A 26,718-nucleotide genomic window follows, 5' to 3' on the forward strand; every position below is an offset into this window, starting at 1 on the left:
TCAACCACAGTACCTAACTAGCACTTTGATTTATTCTTTTCTGCTCTAGGCACAAGGCCCGAAATTTTGGGGGAGGTGGGGGGGCAGTCAATTAGCTCAACCTCCATATGCACTTGGTACTTAATGTATCAACCCCGAAAGTATGAAAGGCAAAGTTGATCTCAGCAGAGTTTGAACTCAGAATATAAAGACCGACGAAATAATGCTAAGCATTTTGCCCAGTGTGCTAATGTTTTTGCCAGCTCACCATTTTACATTTACTTCAGGACCTCTTTGATGTAATATGTCTCAATGTAATGCCTTGGCTACACAACGGTGTCTGAGTTTATATTCTTTCTGTATTAAAGGACTACAGAAACTTATGGCCCAAAGGGTTCATCTTTCTTTTAACACATTCTGCACTTAACACATTCCATGGTTCTGTCTATTCTTGCCTTAATGATATTCATTCATAATGATTGGCTTTGAGCAGCTATAATGAGTTCTTCCATTTCTTTCTTGAGTTCATCATTCTTCAACTATAGCCAAAATATTATTTGTTATTGTTGTTACTGTTATTCTTGATATAACAATCATGCTGATTATAATGATAATAATTAGCTCAAGACTAAACAAGTAAAGAACCATTGAGATGTTTACCATTTGTTCAATGGTGTATCACTCAATGACGAGTAAGAGGTGTAATTGGCTTAAATAAATATATATTGCAAAGTTGAACTTTACAAGAAATGCAAAGAAAATATACAAAAATAAAAAAAAATTAATTACAATGAAACAAGATGCTGAAACACTAAATCATGGAAGCAGAGGTTGGGAGGAGAGAGAAAAACCATTGATATGAACTAATAAAAGAAAGAAGAATTTGAGCAAAATCTAGTAGAAAAAATATAACAAAGTTTGTAGGTTCCGTTTTATTTCCAAGACTTGACATAATAACATCGTTAAAAGGACAATTAAATTAAACTTATTTGTATTTGTAGCTATCTCTCTATATTCATTTCTGCAAAATCACACTAAACACACTCACTCACTCTCTCTCTCTCTCCTCTCTCTCTCTCTCTCTCTCTCTCTCACACACACACACACACACAAAAGTGTGTGTGTATATATCTATATATTTATTTGTGTGTGTGTGTGTGTATATATATATATATAAACATATATAATATACATATATAATATATATAAATATATGTGTGTGTGTATATAAATATATATATATATTATATATATATATAAACATATATAATATACATATATAATATATATAAATATATGTGTGTGTGTATATATATATATATATATATATATATATATATATATATAGATAGATAGATAGATAGAAGATAGATAGATAGATAGATAGATAGATAGATAGATAGATAGATAGATAGATAGATAGATAGATAAATAGATAGATAGATAAATAACCAGAAAATGGAGAAAACCTCAGATCAACAAACATTTCAATTGGATCATATTTATAGCTTAATTTTTAATACAAAGTATGACATAACATACAGGTGATGTAACAAATCTTACGACCATTTCTGCATCTGTTGCCAAACACTGCTTATAAATAATTGTGAAAATAAAATTCTTCATCTTAAGAGGACATTTGAATTAAGACATGATAGATTATATACTTTTAATATATTGGACTTCAACACTTCTTTTTTAGACAATGCTTTCTTTCCTATTCTTTCTTCTCTTTGTTTATATTGGATGATTATTTTTACTCTGATGAAGCTCTGGGCCTTAATTCGAAGGTCCTATGAAGATGAAGAATTTTATTTTCAGAATTATTTATAGACAGTGTTTGGTAATGGATGCAGAAACGGCTGTAAGATTTGTTATGTTACCTGTATGCTATGTCATACTTTGTATTAAAATTGAAGCTATAACTGTTGGGTAACGGATATCGATAGTATATGCGGATATTTTATCCCATAGTCAGTTATTATAACCGCTAACTCTGTTTACACTATATATATATATATCATGTAGATTTATATATGTATATATATATATGTCTATATATATATATATATATATATATATATATGTGTGTGTCTATATATATATATATGTATATGTACATATATATATATATATTTATATGTATGTATATATATTTATTTTTATATGTATGTATATAGATTATATTTATATGTATGTATATATATTCATATGTATATATATATATACATATGTATATATTTATATGTATATATAATATATATATATATATTCATATATCTATGTACATATACATGTATATGTATATATGTGCATATATACATTTATATATGTAAGTATATTTATATATATGCTGATATATATATTATATATAAATATCATTGCTTCATAACCACTAACACTATGACCACCACTACCACCATAATTATGACCCCAAACCACTGTCCTCATCATTATCATCATTCTCATAATTAGCTTCTTTGATTGCAACATTCTTAGCTGCAGCAAAGATCACAACTACAACAATACTAAAGATAATTATAGGTCAGAAATTAATCTAAATCCAAATTACAGAGTTTTTTTTTTCAAGATTTACATACATACACCACACACACACACACCTTTTTTCTATTCAGTGCTTTGTTTCTTTTTTTATATTCAGTATTTTGTTTCTCTTTTTATATTTTCTATGCCTGTTCTTGATGTTTGTTTCTTATTAGCATTAAAAGAAGTCAACATGAAATAGTAGAGTGGGAATTACAATTCACTGTGTTAGTGTGTCACAAGTAGATTCATAAACAAAATAAGAGTGAAACAGAATAAAGATTCAATAAAGTGTATGTATGTGTGTATATATATATATATGTGTGTGTGTGTGTGTGTGTATATACACACACACACACATATATATATATATATATGCATGTATATATATGTATATATATATATATATATATATATTATATATATATATATATACACACATATATATACACATATATATATGCATATATATATATATATATATATATATATATATCACACACATGCACACATACATGTGTGTACGTGTATGCCAGCACCATATCAATATGTGATATAATGGTCACGTAAGATTTTTGCATCTATTCATATATATATATATATATATATATACACATATGTATGCATATCTATGTTTATGACCAAATGTGTGTGTGTATATATATACATATATATACACACACTCACACATATATATCCGAATATATAAATATGTTTATATACACACACACACATGTGCATATGTCTGCATGTGCGTGTATGGTAAACTGAAACTTGAATAACAAAACAATGTTGTACATTTTCTTTTCTAAAAGAAACTCTTTTTACACCTTTAGCAATTTATTCCTAATTTTTTCTTATCTAACATTAGTTTTTACTTATTAATACTTACATACCTATACATACATGCACACATACATATTCGAATACATATTTGTTTTTTTTTTTATAGCTCAACTGAAATTAGGCATTGTTGTTATGTTTGAACTTTTCCATGTATATTTCAACAGTATTGAATTATTTTTAGCTGTGTCTTATATAGAAAACCTCCATCTAAATACATGTACTGGTTCTAGAAATGGTGATGGTTATGTGCATGAGATGGCAATATTTTGTGAGAAGATTCTATCGTCTTAAAGATGGAATTTAATAACTAGAATTTATTTTGAAATACAGTTATTATGTATCTATTCTGACCACGCCATGCAACTTATGGGTATGTCACCTGGTTTATATCATGAACTCTGAGCCTTGTGAGTGGATCTGGCAAACTGAAACTGAAAGAAATTTACTGTCATCATCATCATCGTTTAACGTCTTCTCTCCATGCTAGCATGGGTTGGATGGTTCGACCGGGGTCTGGGAAGCCAGGAGGCTGCACCAGGCTCCAGTCTGATCTGGCAGTGTTTCTACAGATGGATGCCCTTTCTAACGCCAACCACTCCGTGAGTGTAATGGGTGCTTTTTACGTGCCACCAGCACAGGTGCCAGACGAGGCTGGCAATGGCCACGATCAGATGGTGCTTTTTACGTGGCACCAGCACGGAGGCCAGATGAGGCTGGCAATGGCCACGATTGGATGGTGCATTTTACGTGCCACCGGCACGGAGGCCAGTCAGGGCGGTGCTGGCAACAACCACGTTTGGATGGTTCTCTTACGTGCCACCGGTACTGGTATCACAGCTACAATTCCATTGATGTTGATCGATTTCGATAGTCATTTAATATATACTTCACAACACAAAACAGATAGTAGCATGAATTTAGATACTAATCATCATCACCATTATTATTTAATGGGCAATGGGTATTAAATGATGAGTATCTAAATTCATGCTAGTATCTGTTTTGAACTGAGAAAGCACAGCAAACTTACAAGCTTATCGTGTTTTCCCAGCATGAAACTAATAGTGGCTGGAATTTAAATACTCTGCATATGAAATGATATTTATCTCACCCTGGTTGATGTACATTTTTTTTTTGTTGAGCCTCCCAATAATGGAACACATGTATATCAAATTAAATACACAACTGAAAGAGCTAACGGTTTCATGCTGTTATGATACTTGAACAGGCATGCTTATAAAATATGCCATGTACTCACACACACATATATGTGTGTGTGTGTGTGTGCTAGCATATATTTACCTCACCCCCAACACACACACACGTATTCTTTTATTCTTTTACTTGTTTCAGTCATTTGGTTATGGCCATGCTGGAGCATCACGTTTTAGTCGAACAAATCAACCTCAGGACTTATTCTTTGTAAGCTTAGTACTTATTCCATTGGTCTCTTTTGCCAAACTGCTAAGTTATGGTGACATAAACACATCAACGTCAGTTATCAAGGGATGGTGGGGTGACAAGCACAGACACACAAGCATATATATATATATATATATATATATATATATACGGAGTGGTTAGCGTTAGGAAGGGCATCCAGCTGTAGAAACACTGCCAGATAAGACTGGAGCCTGGTGCAGCCTTCTGGCTTCCCAGATCCCCGGTCGAACCATCCAACCCATGCTAGCATGGAGAACGGACGTTAAACGACGATGATGATGATGATGATATATATATATATATATATCCCAGCATGGCCACAGCTCGTGAGCTGAAACTAGATAAAATTTAGAAAAAAAAAAAAATATATATATATATATATATATACGGATACATACTCACTTCTACTTAGCTCGTATTTTTAGAGGGCCACCCAGACATCTCATCACCACCATTCTTATCTCTCTTCCCTCCATCCCCTTGCTCCTCTCATTGTCTTTTCTGCAGTGCGAGTAGCCATGTTCCTCTTCCTTCTCTCACACTTTAACTACTCCTCATCTACTAACATAAACCTGCCCCACCATCTATTGTAGCTCCACATAGACAAAAGTGATCTTAATCTTGCAGGCTGCATAGGCACCTCACTAGAGTTGGTGCCATAAAAAAGGCACCCAGTATATGCTGTAAAGTGGTTGGCATAAAGAAAGGCATCCAGCTGTAGAAGCTATGCCAAAACAAAGACTGGAGCACAATGCAGTCTTCAAATCCATTAGATCCTGTTAAAATGTCCAACCCATGCCAACATGAAACATAGACATTAAATGATGATTATGGTATGTGTGTGTCTCCATGTGTTTGTACTTCTTCATCTTGATATCATATAATGATTTGTAAATGAGCATCACTATCATACAAATGATGTCATTAATTTCCAATCTTCCATGAAAACATGGCCGGTAATAGGGAAGTATAAATTTGATTGGAAACAAGTGGTTACCTGAAGGACATCCAGCTAGAGAAAGTGTACCTAAACCATTTCCATCTGACCCATGCAAAAAGAGAAAGTGCTCAGTAAATAATAATGATAATCAAGATACATTTGCTAACAATTTTATGACATTGTTATGTTTTAATATGCCAGTCAAATGATGATATGCTGATACATAGCCCCTTATTGAAATATTGTATGTCAAATTGTAAAGCAAAACTTCGTCGTCATTTAAAATCCATGTTCTATGCCAGCATGGTTTGAATGGTTTGACAAGATCTGATAGGCCCAAGGACTACATCATACTCTAGTGTTTACTTTGATATCATAGTTTCTGTGGTTGGATAATCTTCTCAACACTAATCACTTTCTAGAGAGCACTAAAAAAAGCGTTACCATCTTGAGTCATGCCAGCTTATGAGGGCCAGTTTCCCAGTTTCCATGGAGTATAAAATCTCCACCTATACAGGATGCCAGGCTATCACAGGATTACTTATTTTTGCCAGTTGAGTGGACTGGAGCAATGTGAAATGAATTGCTTTGCTCAAGAAACACAAAACATCACCTGGTCCAGGAATTGAAACCACTATCTTATGATCATGAGTCCAACACCCTAACCACTGAACCACATGCTTTCACTCCAGAGAGCACTGGGTGCTTTATATATATCATCAGCACTGGTAAGGCCATCATGCATGAATAAATTCTCTTTTGAATAACTGGGGCTACAGTAGAGAGGGAAGGGTTGCCTTATGCTAGGACATAGAGGGTTTAAGTATGAAAAAAGAGGCAAGAACAGAACAATAGATATTAATTTCTACAATATTTCAATTTCTTACATTAAAACACTTATATTAATTTCAATATCAACATCTGTTGCAAAATTTTTATCCTATGTCATTTAATTTGGTAAATTTTCTAAGGTGGTGTTAGTGAGAATGATACAGAATCATAATGTATTAGTTGTCTTTAAATAGGATCCTCTTACTCCAATGTACTTGTCGTAGCACTCCAGCCACTGCATGAAGGGCCACAGAAGTCTTCCATAGTAAAGGTGTTCAGGACCCTTGTCACAACCACCTTCATCTTCAAAATGACTGTCCCTAAGGTTCTCCTTCAGCTTGTGAGGAACAACCAAGAATTATAAGAAGCAAGGTCTGGACTGTAGGGAGAACAAGAAACAGCTTTGATGCCCATCACATCACTTAGCACCCTAGGTACAAACATTGCACAAGTTTTGTGCCTGTTCAGATCTTCATGAATAATTTTGTGTACAGTTGCCACACCAACTCCAAACAGAATGCATATTGTTTTTATAGATACACAACAGTCTTCATCTTGAAAATTGGGAATTTCCTCAACCAGCACTGATGTTCTGATGTCATTCTCTCTTACACACTTCGCATTGTCTCTCACTTCCCCTCAACCATCCTTGAACCTCTTGTGCCAACATAAAAGTCAATTCATAAGCTGTCTGGAGAATTTCATAAGTTTCTGTAGTATTTTCGCCCAGTTTAACACAAATTATTAATGCATAGCAAGCCTCTAAATTGTCTTTGCATCTGAACTGCATTTTGCAAACTAGTCAGCTGTGACAAGCAGTGTTTAACAAGATATGTTTAAGGTGCTGCTACAGCTGTTTTCTTTAGCTTGGAATAACAAAAGATGACAGGTCACTTGATTAGATGTATAGTTATGATTTACTAAAATCACAATAATCTGGAACAGTTATAACTGCCTCGCCTCAAAAAGTCTGAAAACTTCTGGAATGAACCTTGTATGTTGTTGAATATTTTTACTCAGACACAGGTACTCTTAATTTAATTCTTATCAACTATCATTCTCAATGTTCATCCATATCTGCCATCATGATCCGTCAACTAGAGCCCCTTATTTATCCCTATATTTTCCTTTCCACTGCTTCTACACCTTGCACATTGTTCTACTACTTTCTGTTTTATTCTCCTTCTTGTGCCATTCCTATATTTCCCTCCTTACACACTAGTAATCCATTATCTGCAGCCCCACTTTAGCTCATCACTCATTATATTAACCTCCACCTCCACCTGTTTACTCCCTCCTTGCATTCATATGAAAGCTCCCTCTCTGTCAGCCCCTCCCATGATCCCTTATCCTTGTCCTCTTTTATGTTTACCTTTTTATTCCTTGTGAGTTTGCTCCAGTATCCCATCACTGCCTTCCTCTTATCTTCTTCAGCCATATATCTCTTCTATAGCAAGACTCCTGTGCTTGTCCCTCTATCATACTTTAACCTTTCGACACTTGGCATACAAAAACATTCTCACGATTGCCATCTTGTCTTCTTTTCTTTATCAGGCATAGTGTATCTAGAACTACATTATCTAACGATGTTTTATTTTCTCTCTGAAAATGGTATGATGTGATTTGGAATAGCGGTTATTTTGGTTGCTATTTCTTGCAAGTCAAACAGCTGTCAAGGCCTCCTAGTTGTAGTGATGTTGATATTAAAAGCAAGCAACACTGCTAAATAGTGATATATGACAATTGCTACATGAAGTAGCCAGGAGCCATGATTGTCAAGAAAGAGGAATTGGGAGGGAGTTCTGACACCTATAGCAGTGATTGGTATGTCATATCACTTACTGGAGTGTTACTATAAGAGTTATATATTTGTGTATATAATATTGTAATGGAATAATGTTGGTGCTAATGGTTGATACAATATTGTAAAGTATTGGGAGTGGTGGTTAGGATTAGGAAGAGAGTTTTAATATAATAATTCAACTCTGCTGTTTAATACATCAGATATTTAAATTAATATCATAGAATAGTTACTAACATCAACTAGAATCATATTACTTTTCTTTCTTTGGCTGTTTGTCTATTTTCTCTACTGTTCTTTCACTTTCTGTTTGTCTCTCTCTTTCCCTTCCATTCCATGTGCGTGCAACAGATAAACATTTAACTAATTATCTTATATTATCTCATGTTTTCCTTCGCATTTTTATTGCTGTGCGGAGTTGGAGAGAAGGGGTATGTTTTTCCAAGTTTTTTTTAAGTATCTGTGAAAAATACACAAATAAATAAATTTTTTGAAAAAATGTAATTAATAAGAGACATAAACAACAATGGAAGAAAATATATTTTAATTTGATAAGTCTTCATTCTATGTCATCTACGTTAACTGTTTCTTTTTTCATCCAAAATATTTCATTTGAAAATAGAATGTGTATGTTTGCATATAAGAGTATGCATGCACATTAAGTGCTAATATGCTATGTGAATACAAGTGTAGCTATCATTTTTTCTCTAATACATACATATATAAGAATATCAAAATATATGTGTCAGTGTGTGAATATAATTTTTTCTTTCTGTCATAACTAAAAAAATTAGAAAGAAATTTCAAATAGAATTATCAATTATAAAGTAAGAAAGCACAAAACTTTAATAATTTTTCTGTGTAATAAAAAAGAAAAATTTAAAAGCCGTTTCTCAAAAAGATTTTCTTCTGCAAATTTAAAAACAAATTAAAACTACTGCAAATAAAATTTAATAGGTGTTAAAAGAATTGAATCAAATTATGTTTTCATTACATATACAGTAGTAAAGATATGCAAATGCAGTTATGTACATAGAGAGAATATAAAATTAGTAAATAAAATTAAAAGGCAACATATAAAATCATAGAGCAGATTGGAAGACACAATAAATGTTGAATGAAATAGAGAGCAATGACAAACTGTGGCTCTATTGTTCAATCAGTTGTATAAACACTTGATTCTTTATTAAACCTGTAGTTTGTTTTCAGCCTGCTACTTATTCTATCAGTCACTTTTGCCAAACTGCTTAGTTTCAGGAATGTAGATGCTGCAACACTGGTTGTTAAACAGTGGTAGGGGACAAACACAGAAGCAAAGACACACACACACACACATGATGGGCTTCTTTCAGTTTCTATCTACCAGATCCACTCACATGGCTTTGGTCAGCTCAAAACTGTAGTAGAAGACACTTGCCCTAGGTGCCATGCAGTGGGACTGAACCTGGAACTATGTGCCTGGGAAGCAAGCTTCTTACCATACAGCCATGCCTATATATAGTAGATTAAAAAACAAAAACAAAGAACAAACACAAAAAACAACAACGTGAGTATGTGGTACATGTAAAGTATTTACAGACGCTCAGGGAAGGAAAGAAAGATGGTTTAACATTTCAAGCAAAGCTCTTCTTCAGAAACAGAGTAAAGTCCAATAAAAAAGGAAGACAGGAAAAAAAATTACCAACAATTCACGTGTGGTTATATGTATGTATGTTTGTATGTATGCGTGTATATATAGATATGCAAGCATATTATCATCAACATCATTGTTATAGCATCCACTTTCCCATGCTTGTATAAGGCAGACAAAATTTGCTGAGCCAATTTTCTATTGTTGGATGTCCTTCTCATCTCCAACCCTCACTTGTTTCAAATCAAAGTAATGTTTCTCCATGGCGAGAAGTTTCGAAAACAAATAACACTGCTTGCATGATGATGATGATGATGATGATGATGCTCATTTGCAGTAATTATCAAACAATATCAAGACAATGTGCTTTAAACATGCAAACACACTCTTGTAATAAGAAGCTTGCTTCCCAACTACATGGTTCTGGGTTCAGTTCCACTGCTTGGCACCTTTGGCAAGTGTTTTCTACTATAGTCTCGAGCCAACTAAAGTCTTCTAAGTGGATTTGGTTGAGGGGAAACTGAGAAAAGCCTGTCCTATATGTGTGTGTGCTTGTGTCTGTGTTTGTCATCTACCATGGCTTGACAACCAGTGTTGGTGTGTGTACATCCCTGTAACTTAGCAGTTTGACAAAAGAGTCTGATAGAGAAAATACCAAGTTTAAAAAGAAATGTACTGGGGTCGATTCATTTGACTAAAAATTCTTCAAGGCAGTGCCTTAGCATGGCCGCAGTCTAATGGCTGAACCAAGTAAAAGATATAAGATGTATATGACAGGCTTCTTTCAGTTTATGCCAATCAAATTCACTCACAAGTCTTTGGTCTGTCTATGGCTATAATGTTATGTTGTTGAACTAAAGCTGAAATCTCATGGCTGGGAAGCAAATTCTTTAAACACATGGCCATGCTGAATAAATTTTGTGTATCTTTCAGAGAACATAGTCTATCAAGAACATACCTTGATTATGGGATTCTCTTCTTTCTGATGGGTTTTTGACAATTATGTCTAAAATTTCACCTTAAATTCTTTGAATCAGAATGATCTGTGTGTGAGTACGTGTGAATGTGTATGTGTGCATGCATGTGTGCATGTGTGTGTGTGTGTGCATGTGGTGTTCTGGTTAATTTAGCAATTATCTTGTATTTTGGGAGGGTCATTATGCCAATAATAAATACACACACTGGTCCCATTTTACTTCTTTCATTATTATTAGTCAATTAACTGGAACAACATGTGTTCCACTTGATCTGATGAATGGAACAGCCTGCTCAGGAAATTAAAGTGCAAGTGACAGAGCACTCCGCAGACATGTGTACCCTTAGCATAGTTCTCAGGGAGTTTAACATGTTACAGAATACAACAAAGCTGACCCTTTGAAATACAGGTATTACTCATTTTTGCCAGCTGAATGGACTGGAGCAATGAGAAATAAAGTATCTTGACAAGGACACAATGTACCACTGGGAATCAAATTCCTGACCTTACAATCATGAGTTGAATACTCTAACCACAAATCCACATACCTTCACAAGTCAAGTAGTTAACCATTTAAGCAATTAACTAAAATATTGTTTGATTAATCATTGCAAAAAGTGACCAAAGAACTCTGACAAATCTAAGCTGATAGGTTGATGACTGAACGACTAGTCAAACAACTAAATATTTAATTGGTTTAAACAGTTGAGTAATAGTAAAAGAGGCGAAATAGAACCAGTGCATGTGTTATGATTGGCATAATGACCCTCCCATGATATGACAAAATCTGTTTGAACACACAAGTCTATATCAAGAATCTTGCAAATCAAATACAAAAACTAAATAATTATGAACTCACGTTTTAATTTAAACTAAGAATGGTTCAAGTTTAATGTGGAACAAAAAGAAATTGGAAATAATTTGGTATGATGTGTGTGGCACTGTGGTAGGTTTATGGTTTTATCTGAGAGGTGATCTGTTTATTTAACATCTAAGAAGTTGTTTTGAAAGAAATGAAGCCAGTATGCTCTGCTGGATGGAGAATGTCGGTGTGAATGTGCAACAGAATATTAAGTCCTTTGAGACAAAACCTGGGAATACAAAGCATCAGCTGTAATGTGCAAGGGAGAAGATTGCACTGGTACTGTCATGTTATGCATATAAATGAAAACAGTTGCATCAAGAAGGGCTGATCTCTCATTGTGGAGGGAATTTATGGAAGGGGTAGACCTAGGAAGATGTATGAGGAAAAGGTAAGAAAGGATCTTCAGACTTTGGACCTCACAGAAGGGATGACAAGGGATTGAGACTTCTGGTGGTTTGCTGTGCTTGAGAAGACACATCAAGCTAAGCAAAATCATGATTCTCCTTGCATACAGGCATGTTCCCTGCATTCCTCTTCAGCTGGGCAATCCTACTCTCACAGACTCATAGGTGCTGGTCCCATGTAAAAAGTGCTTGTGCCAGCACTGTGTAAAAAAACCCAGCACACTTCTGTGAAGTGATCGGCATTTGGAAGGGCCTCCAGCCATAGCAACCATGCCAAAACAAACGTGGAGCCCGGGCAGCTCTTCAGCTGGCCAGATCTTGTCAAACCATCCAACTCATGCCAGCATGGAAAACAGACATTAAATGATGATGATGATGATGTGGGAAGAACAAAGATTTTTAACTACCTAGGGTTTAATTTCTTAACTCTATTTTCTTGTTCTCTTTTTAATTCCAAGATGAAATTCTAGTCTCACCTCTAGGTGCTTCTTTAGCTCAGGCTTGAGTTCAGTGATTCATGGAACAGAGTCTATGGTTTTATAAACCTGATATTTATCTACTTAAGGATTTTCATTCACTTTTTAAAACAATCATAAAAAGAAAAAAAGACATGTTAACAGCCTAACATACAGTTATAGATCTGTATTGAAGTGTTCTCTAATTGCTCCGAAGTAGACAGCAGTTTGTGGTCAAGAGAGAGAAAAGGCAAGTCAATAAGTTAGATAAATGGTTTGCATTCACTTCCAACAGGCAAGAAATTGGCAAAGTTATAAGCCTCAGTGAAGCTAGCCATGCCATTAATTTGATGGTTTACTCTGTTGTGCAAAACGAACAGCTCTTTTAGGGAAATTTCTCCGTTCTTTCTTACTTAGGTTTGTAATAATTAGAATTAGGTGGCATTGGAAAAAAAATAGGGGAAATGAGGAAAAATAATGGGAGACAAAAAAGGGAAAGAAAGAAAATGGAAGAGAGAGAGAGGGGGGATGAAAAGAGAAGATGTTAGAAGGAGAATGTGTGGAGTAATTTTGGGGAAAAAAAAATGTATTGTAACAATTGTAAATATACATATGTGTGTGCATATACATTCAGTCACATATACTCACGTATACACAAACATATCTACATATGTGAGCATAGAAACAAACATACATACATAGACATGGAGCTAAAAGCAAATATATAAGACTACACTAATAAAATATATAAATAAATTGATCAGATAGATGGTAAAACAATAGATGCATGTGTATTTGTGTGGATGTATAACCACAGCAGTCCCAGCTTCTGAATCATGTTAAATTGAAAGAAAGCTACAAAATGCACTTTGCAATCTATGTGAACAACCAAGAACCATTGGAAAATAATAGAACAGCTGGATTTTCCCAGTCTTTTTGCTACTGGCTGACTTTCTTCAATTTAAAATTCTCAACAAAGACAAAAAAAAAAAAACAGAAAAAAATCTCATCTTTTTCCAGTTTTTATTTTTTATCAGCTATCAGTCGAAGCTAATGATGTAATTTTATTAATCCTCCGTAGAAATATCTGACAGGAAATCTGAAGGTTACTTGGCTCTGTGGTAGATAGGGCTCTAAAGATTCATAAAGTGCTGTTAACAAACAATTCAACAGAGAATGACAACTAATTCATATATATATATATATATATATATCATCATCATCATTTAGCGTCCGCTTCCCATGCTAGCATGGGTTAGACGGTTCAACTGGGATCTGGGAAGCCAGAAGGCTGCATCAGGCCTAGTCTGATATATATATATTTATCTATATATTCTCGTGCGAATGGTTTTTTATACAGCGCTGTTTTTACAATCCTGTAAATAATAATAATGGTATTTTTATATAAGCTTAAAGCTTATGGTGATCACTATGCAATGACTTAGGAAAACAGTCCAATAAAGGGGCATATAAGCCCTCGAAAGAAAAAAGAAGGCTTTCCTATCTGCATGTGAGGAAAAGTAAAGTCGACCTCGGCAGAATTTGAACTTAGAACGTAAAGACGGGCAAAATATCGCTAAGCATTTTACCCGGCATGCTAACATTTCTCCCAGCTCGCCACCTTCCTCAAAATATATGTTACTGCTCTAATGCTTTTGAGTGTGCCAGCATGGCTGTAGTCAAATGTAGATAAGAAAGCCTTCTTTTTTACTGTCGAGGGCTTATATGCCCCCTTGTTAGACTATTTTCCTTAGTCATTGCACGGTGATTGCTTTAAGCTTTAAGCTTATATAAAAATACCATTAATATATATATATATATGCTATAATAAAAAAAATTTATACATTAAACTGAAAGATTACTCAGTACTTTTGGTAGAATACCAATTTATTATTCTTTAACAGCACTAGTATTGACAATGACTACAAAGCCAGCTAAACCATCATTAGACTGTCTGTCATCGAACTCACTGTCAATACTATTCTCACAAAAGAATATATATATGTATTTGAGAAAGGAGATGACAAAGGAATAAAAGATTATTGTATGAACCTCATTATCTTACAGCTGTATCCACTGTAACTATAAGACTTGTGACTGAATTTAGGAGATGAAAACTAAAAGAAACCTGCAGTATACGTATGTTTGTGTGTGTGTGTGTGTGTGTGTGTGTATGTGTGTGTATGTGTGTGATTCTTTGTCTTGATATCATGTGATAGCTGTAAATAAGTATCACCTACAATTCAAGTGATATCATTCCAGTCTTCCTTTCTTTCTCCATCCATCCAATCTCACATGCTTTGTAATGAAGCTTGGGTAATATCTTCCTTCTTTCCTTCCTGGTTAAAAGATTAGATACATCCCTGCACGTGCACATACACACACAGTCTTTTATCATTTATTTGTTTCAGTCATTAGACTGTGGCCATGCTGGAGCACCGCCTTCAAAAATTTTTATTTGAATGAATCAACCCTGATACATTTTCATTTCTCTTTTGAAGCCTGCTACTTATTTTATCAATGTCTTTTGCTGAAACACTAAGTTACAGGGATGTAAATACACCAACACCAGTTGTCAACTAGTGTTGGTAGACAAACACATGTACATTATATATATGATGGGCTTCGTTCAGTTTCCATCTACCAAATCCACTCACAAGACTTTGGTCAGCCTTAGACTATAGTAGAAGACACTTGCCCAAGGTGCCATACAGTGGGATTGAACCTGAAACCATAAGGTTGGAAAGCAAGCTTCTCACCACACAGCCATGCCTGCATCTATATTCTTATTTCTTTATTGCCCACAAGGGGTTAAACATAGAGGGGACAAAGAAGGACAGACAAAGGGATTAAGTCGATTACATCGACCCCATTGCATAACTGGTACTTAATTTATTGACCCCGAAAGGATGAAAGGCAAAGTCAACCTCAGCAGAATTTGAACTCAGAACATAACGGCAGACAAAATACCGCTAATATATATTCTTACCACATCTATATTCTTACCGCACAACAATGCCTGCACTCACATATAAGAATTTAATATCTACTCTACCATGCTTTGGAAACAAGAAGAAAAAAAATCGGTTTACATAGAACCCAGGAATTGGGTACTCATTTCACTCACTACATAGAAAAGATATCAAAGTCCTCATATCAGCAATTAGATAATCTTATAAAATGTACTGTGAGGCTTCTTCACATTTTCTTTAATACGCTATTACTGGCATCGTGATAACACTAATAACAGCAACAACAACTATAATAATAATGATAATAACGATGATGATAATAATAAGGATAATATTAATCATAATAACGATAATGATATAATAATAATGATAATGATAATAATAATATTAATAATAATAATAATAATAATAATAATAATAATAATAATAATAATAAATAATAATAATAATAATAATAATAATAATAATAATAATAATAATAATATAATAATAATAGAAAAAGCACAATAAAAGAAGAAAAATAACAAGCAATAAAAGGATATAATGTATTGTTTGATGTCTTTCAATTTCTATGGTGCAATGGTTTGCAACATTTTAATTAATAAAAATGGTAATTTAATTTCAGCTATTTAGGATTCTTTTCTACTGTGTAAAGTTTGCAGTCAATACATTATAGTTTGTGTGTATGTTTGTATGCGAGTATTAATACATGATGTAATATAATATAATAATACAGACACACATACATACATATGTTTATATATATATATACATATATATATATATACAAACATATATATTATATATATATATATATATATATATATATATATATATATATACATACATATATATATATACATATATATGCACATACGCACATATATATATACATATACACACATACACACACATACATATATATACACACGCATACACACACACATATATTCATACATATATTCATAATTACCTTGATGCCTGAGAATTCCTACATGCACAGTCATACACATGTATGTATGTATCTATCTGTATGTATGTATGTATGTATGTATGTATGTATGTATGTATGTATGTATGTATGTATGTTTGTATGTATGTATGTATGTATGTCTGTACATACGTACTTTATATATGCATTTTATATATGTGTGATTTTTGATTGCTGCTCTCCTCCTAGAATGACTGTATACCATTTTACCATGTCTGTCTTTCTATGCCGTTATGACATTAGATGTGACTTGTGCAATTGAATCTATTCTTACAGAATTAAACTTTAGATAATCAGCCACATTTAATATCCACTTGATCTCCAATACCATAAATGCATTCCAGTGACATCACTGAAGTGTCTTTTATAATTGGGTTATATGCATTTTGATAACTGTCATCCCTCTAGCTCAATATCACTCCTGATCTTTCTAGGTTTTATACTTCTGTATGAACTATGTGTCTAGTGTCCTGCAGTGTATTGAAAGCTCAGCATGTTTCTTGATTGTAATATATCTTGGCTCACTGCTTTGTAATAAAAATTCTTTTGCTCATAAGAGTGATTCTGATATGTATAGGAACAGGTTACTTGGTGACTTGACACTTACTGTTTCTTTCTTCACAGTGGTAATAAATCTGTATCCTTTGGTTTGTAATTGGTTGGAGTTAATTGCTACTAGTTCAGTGGTTGACTAATATTTAATCTGCCGTGAGCTGAAACCTTTGAAGTGGCAGGTCTTTTACTAGAAGTGGAGCAAACAATGTTGTTACCATAAGCAGGGTTAACACGATGTGTGATAAAATTGATGTTGTTGATAGACTCCCAGATGAGACTATATGAAGTAGTCTATGGCAAAAGCATTCCAGCCATAGCTATCCTCAGTTTTATTTGTTGTTTCTTAAGGTGGAAAGTTGGCAGAATTGCTAGCATGCCAGGTAAATTCTTAGTGGTATTTTGTCCATTGATATCTTCTGGGATCAAATTTCACCAAGGTTAGCTTTACCTTTCATCCCTTTCAGGATCGATAAAATAAGTACCAGTTGAGTGTTATTGTCAATATAATCAACTTGACCCTTTCCCTAAAATTGCTGGCCCTATGCCAAAATTTGAAGCTATTATTGGTTGTTCCCTCTTTTTATTTTTTGAAGAATTTCATTGTTTTTCTTGCTGATCAAGCAATAAAATATAGGCTCTCTTATAAGTTAGAGTCATAATTCTTTGTAGCATTAACCACAAAATCAGCAATTTTTGAGGGAAGGGATTAATTGATGTCATCAACTCAGATATTTGGCTAGCTTTGAAGGGGTTAGTTCAACTATCAACCCCAGTACTTATATTTATGCCCGGTACCTATTCTGTTAGTTTCTTTTACTGAACTGTTAAGTTATGGAGCCAAAACACAAATCAGCACTGGTGGATAATACAAATACAAAAACGCACACATACAATGAGCTGGCATAAAGATTCTGTCAACCACTTTGGTTAGTCTAGGGCTAAAGTAGATGATATTTACACAAGGTCCTGTTCAGTGAGACTGAACCCAAAACCATGTGGCTCCAACGCAAGCTTCTTAACCATTCAGCCATGCCTGCATCTGTTATTGTTTATGATGTTGCTTCTGCTATTGTTACTAATGAGTATCTTCCATCCCTCTTACAAAGGACACAATAAATTCATTAAACTATTGTGTCTGATGTCGATTAAAGTACAGTTAGCTGCTGGAGGTCACACTGAAGTCTCTTGTTATGTGTGCTTGACCTTATAACAGGCAGATTAATATTCAAACATGTTCGGTGTTTTCACGTGTTCTAGTTTTTGAGCTGATTACAGATTGCAGAGACTTTCTTATTGTTGTAGAGAAGATTAGCACTAATTGGAACTTACTAGATTTTCTTGAAGAGGTTTCAGATTGATAAAAGAATTCTAAACGAGAATGGTAATTGATATTGTGTCTGCTTTGGTGATGATATCTGTACATGTATGCATACATATGTGTGTGTGTGTGTGTGTGTGCGTGTGTGTGTGTTTGTTTGTGTGTGTGTGTGTATGTTTTGTTTGTTTGTGTGTGTGTGTATGTGTTTGAGAGAAAGACAGAGAGAGAGAGATGTTACAATGGTTCTGCAGTCTGTTCACATGTTTGCAGGTGGTTATACATGTAATTGGCAGTTTGATAAATGATAATTGCAGTGTTCATTGACGATAACAATAACAATAACAGTAATAACGATGATGATAAGATGATGATGATGATGAGGACAATGAATTTCAAATTTGAACAATGTCAGCTTAGAGGAGGTGACATATATCTGCTCTCAACTCGCTAACTTCTGATTGTTAGGTCATGCACTGTGAAGTTACAAGCTCAGGATTTGTAATCCAACCTTTCAAGCCATTTGGCCATCATTACTTCAGCTGTACACAACTTCACTGACTCTCTCTCTCTCTATTTTTCTCCCTCTCTCTCTCTGCTTTCTCTCTTCCTCTCACTCCCTCACTCTACATGGAACATGGACGTTAAATGATGATGATGTTACAGATACATATATAAGTCCCTTTCTCTCTCTCTCTCTGTATATATATATATATATATATATATATCTGTACATACATATATATATACATATCTATATACACATATATATATATACATATATATATACATATATATATATATATATGTATATATATATACACATACATATATATGTACATATATATATATATATATATATATACATAATATATATACATATATATATATATGTACATATATGTGTGTGTGTATTCATATATGTATGTGTGTGTATATATATATATATGTGCTTATATATATGTGGGTATACCTATATGTATATATCTATATGAATGTATATATCCATATCTCTCAGTCTATCTACCTCCCCTTAGTGAAATTGTCCATACACACTTGGTCAGTTTCTTTACCTCACCATCCTCTCCGTGCATTCCTCGTAACACCTGCTTGTCTGTTTGAGACCTCTGAGATTTAATTAATTATCTCATGTCATACGGTATGACCTTACTATTCCTGATCCACACCACCCATTCACCCTCACCTTCCACAACTCCCAACCATCCAAGGTCCCCTTTCCGCTCCTCTTCCCAACTTAATCATCGCTGCTCGAGGGATTATGATTCCGAATAATATTAAGTAAATCAGTCATCACTGTCTAATTGTCTTCCCTGTCAATAACTGCCACCGATGTCATTATAATTGTGATTGTCATCATCTTCATATCATCATTGTCATCACCATCATTGTTGTCATCATCATTATTATCATCTGTGTTGTCCTCTTAACATTACTTATCAATCCCATCCACCTCCGTCTCCACGCCTTGCATCTTCCTTTTACTACAAATTGATAAATTCATTTCAAAATACAGCAAAGGTTACATGTTAACTAATTAAAATACCAAAGAGCAATAGTAATTAACTTGCAGAATGTCAGAAATTCTAACCTCATCCAGTTTCCATAATGTTCAAAGAATTCTTTCAAATTTTAGCTGAATAAAACTCTGTATTCAACTTGACCAATGAGCCGAGCCTGAGGATAACAACAGTCATGAGAAAGTAGCATATGTGATTGTTTGTGTTCATGCAAGTGAATATATATATGTGCTTATATAAATGTATGTATAACTACATATGCATATATGTTCCTATCTCTCCCTCTCTCTTTCTCTCTTATTATATATGCAAAAACACACACACACACACACACAGAGAAAGACAGACAGATAGATAGATATAGATAGACAGGCAGTTAGATAAATATAAACATATATATATATATATACTCTTTTACATGTTTCAGTCATTTGATTGTGGCCATGCTGGAGCACTGCCTTTTGTCGAAGAAATCAACCCTAGGACTTATTCCTTGTAAGCCTAGTATTTATTATATCGGTCACTTTTGCTAAAATGCTAAGTTTCAGGAACATAGACACACAAACATCGGTTGTCAAGCAATGGTGAGGGGACAAACACAGACACAAAGGTACACACATAAATATATATATACATATACATACATATATATATATATACACACCTAATAGGCTTCTTTCAGTTTCCGTCTACTGAATTCACTAACAAGGCTTTGGTCAACCCAAGGCTACAGTAGAAGACACTTGCCCAAGGTGCCACGTAGTGGGACTGAACCCGAAACCATTTGGTTGGGAAGTAAACTTCTTACCACATAGCCATTATATATACCACAGCCATTATATGTATATAATCAGTTAATTGTCTTCAAATAAGAAAAAAAAGCACATTATATACATTGTCGAACAACATCATTTATATGTGTAGGTGTGTATATGTTAGGTTGGACAGAAAGTCTTGTCACATTTCAAAATGGGAAAGAAACAAATAAATCTGTTGTCTTTAGTGTTATATGTAATCAAGAACATAATCCCAGCTATGTAGCAAATGTTGATCCCTCAAGCATAAAATTCTTTAGATTTCAAACCATATTTTAACTTTTTCCCCGTTAATAAACTGTTCATAATTTTGCAATTATTTCCAAAGATGTGTGTTGGATGGCACAAGGTCAACAGAGTAAGGAGATTGAAACTAAACTTCTATATTTAGTGCCATAACTTTTTCCTGAGTGACTTGGGCAATGTGTGGTTTTGCATTACCATGTTAGAGCAACTCCCCTTTATAAAGTGACTAATGGTGGTGCTTTACCAGAAAGGTTTTATGCACAGCTTCCACTTTGAAAACAAATGATTTGTTTATAGTGAACAGATGTATGTGCTGTACATTAGCTCACTCTCTCCCTCAAATTGACATTGCCTGAGCATATGCATAGTCTACTACATATCAGATGTCATGTGTGTATATGTGTGTGTGTGTGCATGTATGTGTGTGTGTGTGTGCATGTGTGCATGTGTGTATCAGCATCATTGTTGTCATCATCATTATTATCATCTGTGTTGTCCTCTTAACATTACTTATCAATCCCATCCACCTCCGTCTCCACGCCTTGCATCTTCCTTTTACTACAAATTGATAAATTCATTTCAAAATACAGCAAAGGTTACATGTTAACTAATTAAAATTCCAAAGAGCAATAGTAATTAACTTGCAGAATATTTGTTGAGTAAGAGAGCAGTGCGTACTGGAGTACAAATACACAAAGCCATATATACCTATCATGACTACATGACTGATAAGGATACACTAGGCACATGCATTACAATCATAAGTGCATGGCATAGTGACCTCATAACAAGATAAACAGCATGTAATCTTGCTTGATGGGGCTCAGTTTGAATTTTCTTCACGTTGAGTAGTTCATCTCACTGAAAAAGTCCTTAAATAAGAGTTGTTCAAGGATGATGAATGAAATATTAAAACCCAAAAGAATTCCTCTCAACACATAGCTATGATGTTCTCTTACTGTTCCTGCTCATGATCAGAGATGCACATATCGTCAGCCACCAAGGGACATACTCAACTGGTTAATATCAAGAAACCGACATGTAAATTTGTGGTATTGAGCAGAATATTTGCTGTAATCCAACTTTTATTCCAAGCCATAACATGTACATTCCAATCAGTTAAGATCAGAACCCATGAGAGCTCTCCTTAGTATTGCATCAGAGCAGTGAGCTGACAGAATAGTTAACATATTGGGCAAAATGCTTTGTGGCATTTTGTCCATATTTACATTCTGAGTTCAGATTCTGCCAGGGTTGACTTTACCTTTCATCCTTTTGGAGTTGATAAGTACCAGCTGAACACTGGTGTCCATGTAATCAACTTAGACCCTCCTCCCAAAAATTTGAATCCATTATTATTATTATTATTATTATTATTATTATTATTATTATTATTATTATTATTATTGAGTGAGAAGGGAGTATACCTATCATGACTACCTGTCTCATAAGGGCACACCAGGCACATGCATCACAAGTACATGTGCATGACATGGTGATCTCATATCAAGATAAACAGTAAAATGGCCTTGTAAGTGGGGCCCAGTTAGAATTTTCTTCAGGTTGAGTTGGCCATCCTACTCAAAAGATCCCTCAATGAGGGTTGTTTAAGGATGTTGAATGAAACACCCATGCTTCTGAAGGTGAATTATCCAAACCCCAAAGAAATCCTCTCAACACATGGCTATGATGCTCCCCCACTACTTCTGCTCTTGATCAGAGATGCACATATCATCAGACACTAAGTGACATGCTCAACTGGTTAAGGTCAAACAACTGACAAGCAGCTCTGTAGTATTAAGCAGAATATTTACTGTAGTCCATCTTTTATACCAAGACAAAATAGTGTACATGATAACACTTCCAATCAGTTAAGATCAGAAGCCATGAGAACCACTGTCTGGTACTGCATCAGAGCATTATTGTTGTTGTTGTTGTTATTATTATCATTATTATCATTATTATTATTATTACTATTATTATTATTATTATTATTATTGTTATTATTATTATTATTACTTAGCTCTCTCACTACTCACCCCTCCAGCAAAATATTTCAATGTGATGCAGACTCTTCACAAGCCCAGACAACTGATGCATCAGAATTAGCAAACTTTCTTGTTTGCTTGTCTTTATGCTGCATAATGCAACTTATTTAATAAAATATTCAATTAAAATAATATCCCTTCTGCATTTAGAAATAAAATGATATGCATTAATACTGACAAGAAATGATAATATATTTTGGTGAGCAATGCCATTGCAAAGAGACTGATTTTTAACTGGAATGTAAGAACTCCTAAAATTTATAGGCCTAAAAACGTCTTCCTGTCATTTCCCATTAAAATATCACTATTTATTTTACCATTGTTAAGTCATTTTCTTTTCGGTTTATTGTCTTTTGTTATGTTCGTTCCCAGTTCTTTTGAACTTTTCTGAAATCCTCTTATTATATAAAGCATATAACTTAATAACTGCTTGGCTAGGAATCTATCTATTCAATGTTTTGTAAAATCTGACATTATATTAATTTATGTATGAAATATTTCCATGACTAGTGAGAAAGAAATTAATAACTGCAAAAATTAAAAAGGAAATATATATATATAAGAATAAGGTTTTTTTTTTTAATTATAACATGTGCTCATTTATCAACTTATCTAGCGTGTGATAAATACCTGGATTTTCACACATATTACATATATTTATGCACATAATTATACTCGTTTACACACACCTCTGTGTGATTGTGTGTAGTTATATAGATATGCATGGTTGTGTATGTATACACACATATATGTACATTCATGCAAACACACACACATGTATACATGCACACATGTATACACACACATGTATACACACACACATACACACACACACACAAAGAGAGAAATACAATGACTCATATACATACATATGTGTGTGTGTAAATATATATTTATACATGAATATATATACCATTAAAATGCATATTGTATATATGGAAACATATATCCATACAAAGATGTCTATATATGTGCATTTATATATACATACACTCCAACACATCCCCAAATTTCATTTTAAATAATTACATTTCATATCTCAGCTTCTCCTTTATAGTAGATATATTGAAACTGTCTTTACTGATTTTTCATAACACGAATTTTAAATTTCAAATATAACTTGTCTGTTGGCAAATATTTATTAAATATATTTATATTATTATATGAATGCATATATAAAAATGTATGCATTCAATGTTGTTGTCACCACTATTACCATCATTATTTAACATCCCCTTTTTAATGCTGGCATGGGTTAGATGGATTATTATGAACTGATGAACTGGAGGATTGCACTGAGTTCCAATGTCTATATTGGCATAGTTTCTACAGCTGCTAACCATTTCACAGAAAGTATTGGATGCTTTTTTTCATGCACCAACACTGTTGAATGGGGTGGAGTGAAAAAGGTACTTTTTACACAGATTTTGGAAATATGTTTTCAAGAATACATTTTTATTTGTAAAATCCTTTAAAAAAATTGTCTTATAATATGAAGTTCTTAAATTTACATCTTCTGGCTCTGCAGCCCACTTGAAATTTTGAATAATGAGTGAAAAATCAATTTATAACACGTTTGCTGTTCCTCATTTGATTTTTTTACATTCGTTGTTATAAATCAATTTTCTTTTGCGAAATCCTTTAAAAACAAGAGTGTTAAAATTTCAAGCTCTAGCATTTATACCTTCAGACTCCGCAATGCACTTAAAATTTCGAATTTATGTGAAAAGAAAAGTCTCTTTGACTTTGTTTTCTGTATCATTTTTAATACTAGGTCACCAAATATATGTGTTACATGAGGTCTAGATTACATTACATGATTACATAAATTAAACAAATTGTCAAGATTGTTGCAGAAAAGATAATTCTTCTTTGGCAAAAGGCATCCATCCCTTGTGTTACAATTGAGTCAGTTAAACCAAAAATCTTAACTTGCCTTTGCTGACGTAGAAGGGCAACTGTGATCTGGCCGATTCTTTCTAAACAACCTCTGAACGCTCTGTTTAGATACTGCTTGATCTATTCCACCAATGATCATTTTATGATTTGTCCGTTGATCTTCTAAAAATCTTGTTCTCTCTGTGGTACTTTTTGACTCTAGTACAACTGCAGTTTTTAAAGGAGTTTCACTTGCAACAGGAAATGTCAAATATTTTGCTGCATTGTTTTTAAACACATTACACTTGTTTGAACTAATGGCCCATTTTTTGTATTTTTCACAGATTTTAGTAAAGCTTGGTACTTTAGATAAAAGTTTAATATATTTGATTTAACTGACTCAGTTGTAACACAAAGAATGGGTTCCTTTTGCCAAAGAAGAATTTTCCTTTTTGTTACAATCTTGAGAATTTGTGTATTTGAAGGATCTTTCTCAACTACAATCTTTTTTTCTTGTTCAAATAAAACACATTTTAGTATGTCCTTGTAAGTTGGCAAAACTCGCTCACTAAGATCACTTGGAGTACCAAATATTGGGCATTCATTATCATGACACATTATTAGCTTATAAGTCATCACTAAATGTAAACAACACTAAATTTAACATGATCATTAATTTTAATACAATAGCATAAAGTCAAGGTACAAAGCAGAAAACTTCACACATGTATGAGGTATGTCTATACACAATGACTGTTGCAGTGACTCTGGAGAGAAGTTCACACTCCCGTTCTCTTTATGGTCAATGCAGACCCTCAAGATATTAATAAGTTTGTATTGAAACTTGGTATACAACCTCTTAAGGATACTATGTTTACCGTTTTGCATTCTGCTTTGTAGGAGTATGTATTCGTTGCAACTTATAATCTATGAAATCCAAAATTCAACAAAAAATAGAGATTTAAAAAATGTTTGATTGCCTTGAGGAGCCTGAAAAAATATTTAACCGCAAAGTTCTTTATACAGCTTTCTTTTAACCCTAATTTGCAACAAAATATCAATTCTTGGTTAACAATTTTGAAAGCTGCATTTTTTGCTCCACCCTACTGTTGAGGTCATTAAGTATTTGTGAAGTGAGGCCCCTCAACTGATCTGAGCATATAGTATTGAAGAATATGAAAGTACACACATTCACACACACATATTCAATGAGAGAAAAAGTGCTAGTAAATGTGTATAATAAACACTTGATGAATACTCAGACTAGCCCAGATTCTTAAAATCCAACATTGGTGTAGAAATAATTCATTGAACAAGACAAGTTGGCTTTAAGAAACAGATGGTTTGAATATGTAGTAAAGAGGCAAAAAGTGGAAACACACACACATATATATATATATGGTGTTTTGTCATTTATATCTTATATAAATGATGTTGCATAAATGTAACTAAAAATATATTTGGTGAACATGGGAATTATTGCATCAATATGCACATCCATTTGTGTTTAATACACATTATTACAGCAACAAATCACTGAATTTTTTAAAACAGCTGTAAAGAACTTTCTAGGTTTATATTTTTTCTTCACAAAATATCTATTTATATTTATGTTCATGTTATCTTTTTTTTATAAATTATATGTC

The 26,718-nt window shown here is 33.5% G+C and overlaps 1 protein-coding gene and 1 long non-coding RNA gene across 9 annotated transcripts in view; one reads left to right on the forward strand and one right to left on the reverse strand.

Annotated features, from left to right (window-relative positions):
• Nucleotides 1–26,718, forward strand: part of LOC115215824 (protein lev-9-like) — a 1,149,105-nt gene that overhangs the window by 822,265 nt on the left and 300,122 nt on the right. The window lies entirely within an intron of this gene.
• On the reverse strand, nucleotides 2,587–25,511 carry LOC118764824. Its single transcript, XR_005000642.1, has 4 exons — nucleotides 25,473–25,511; nucleotides 25,019–25,213; nucleotides 14,559–14,564; nucleotides 2,587–2,600 (listed from the first exon to the last, which is right to left on the reverse strand). It is a non-coding gene; the product is annotated as an uncharacterized LOC118764824 (long non-coding RNA).

The sequence above is a fragment of the Octopus sinensis genome, linkage group LG9 (genome assembly GCF_006345805.1).
Source record: "Octopus sinensis linkage group LG9, ASM634580v1, whole genome shotgun sequence".
NCBI lineage: Eukaryota > Metazoa > Mollusca > Cephalopoda > Octopoda > Octopodidae > Octopus > Octopus sinensis.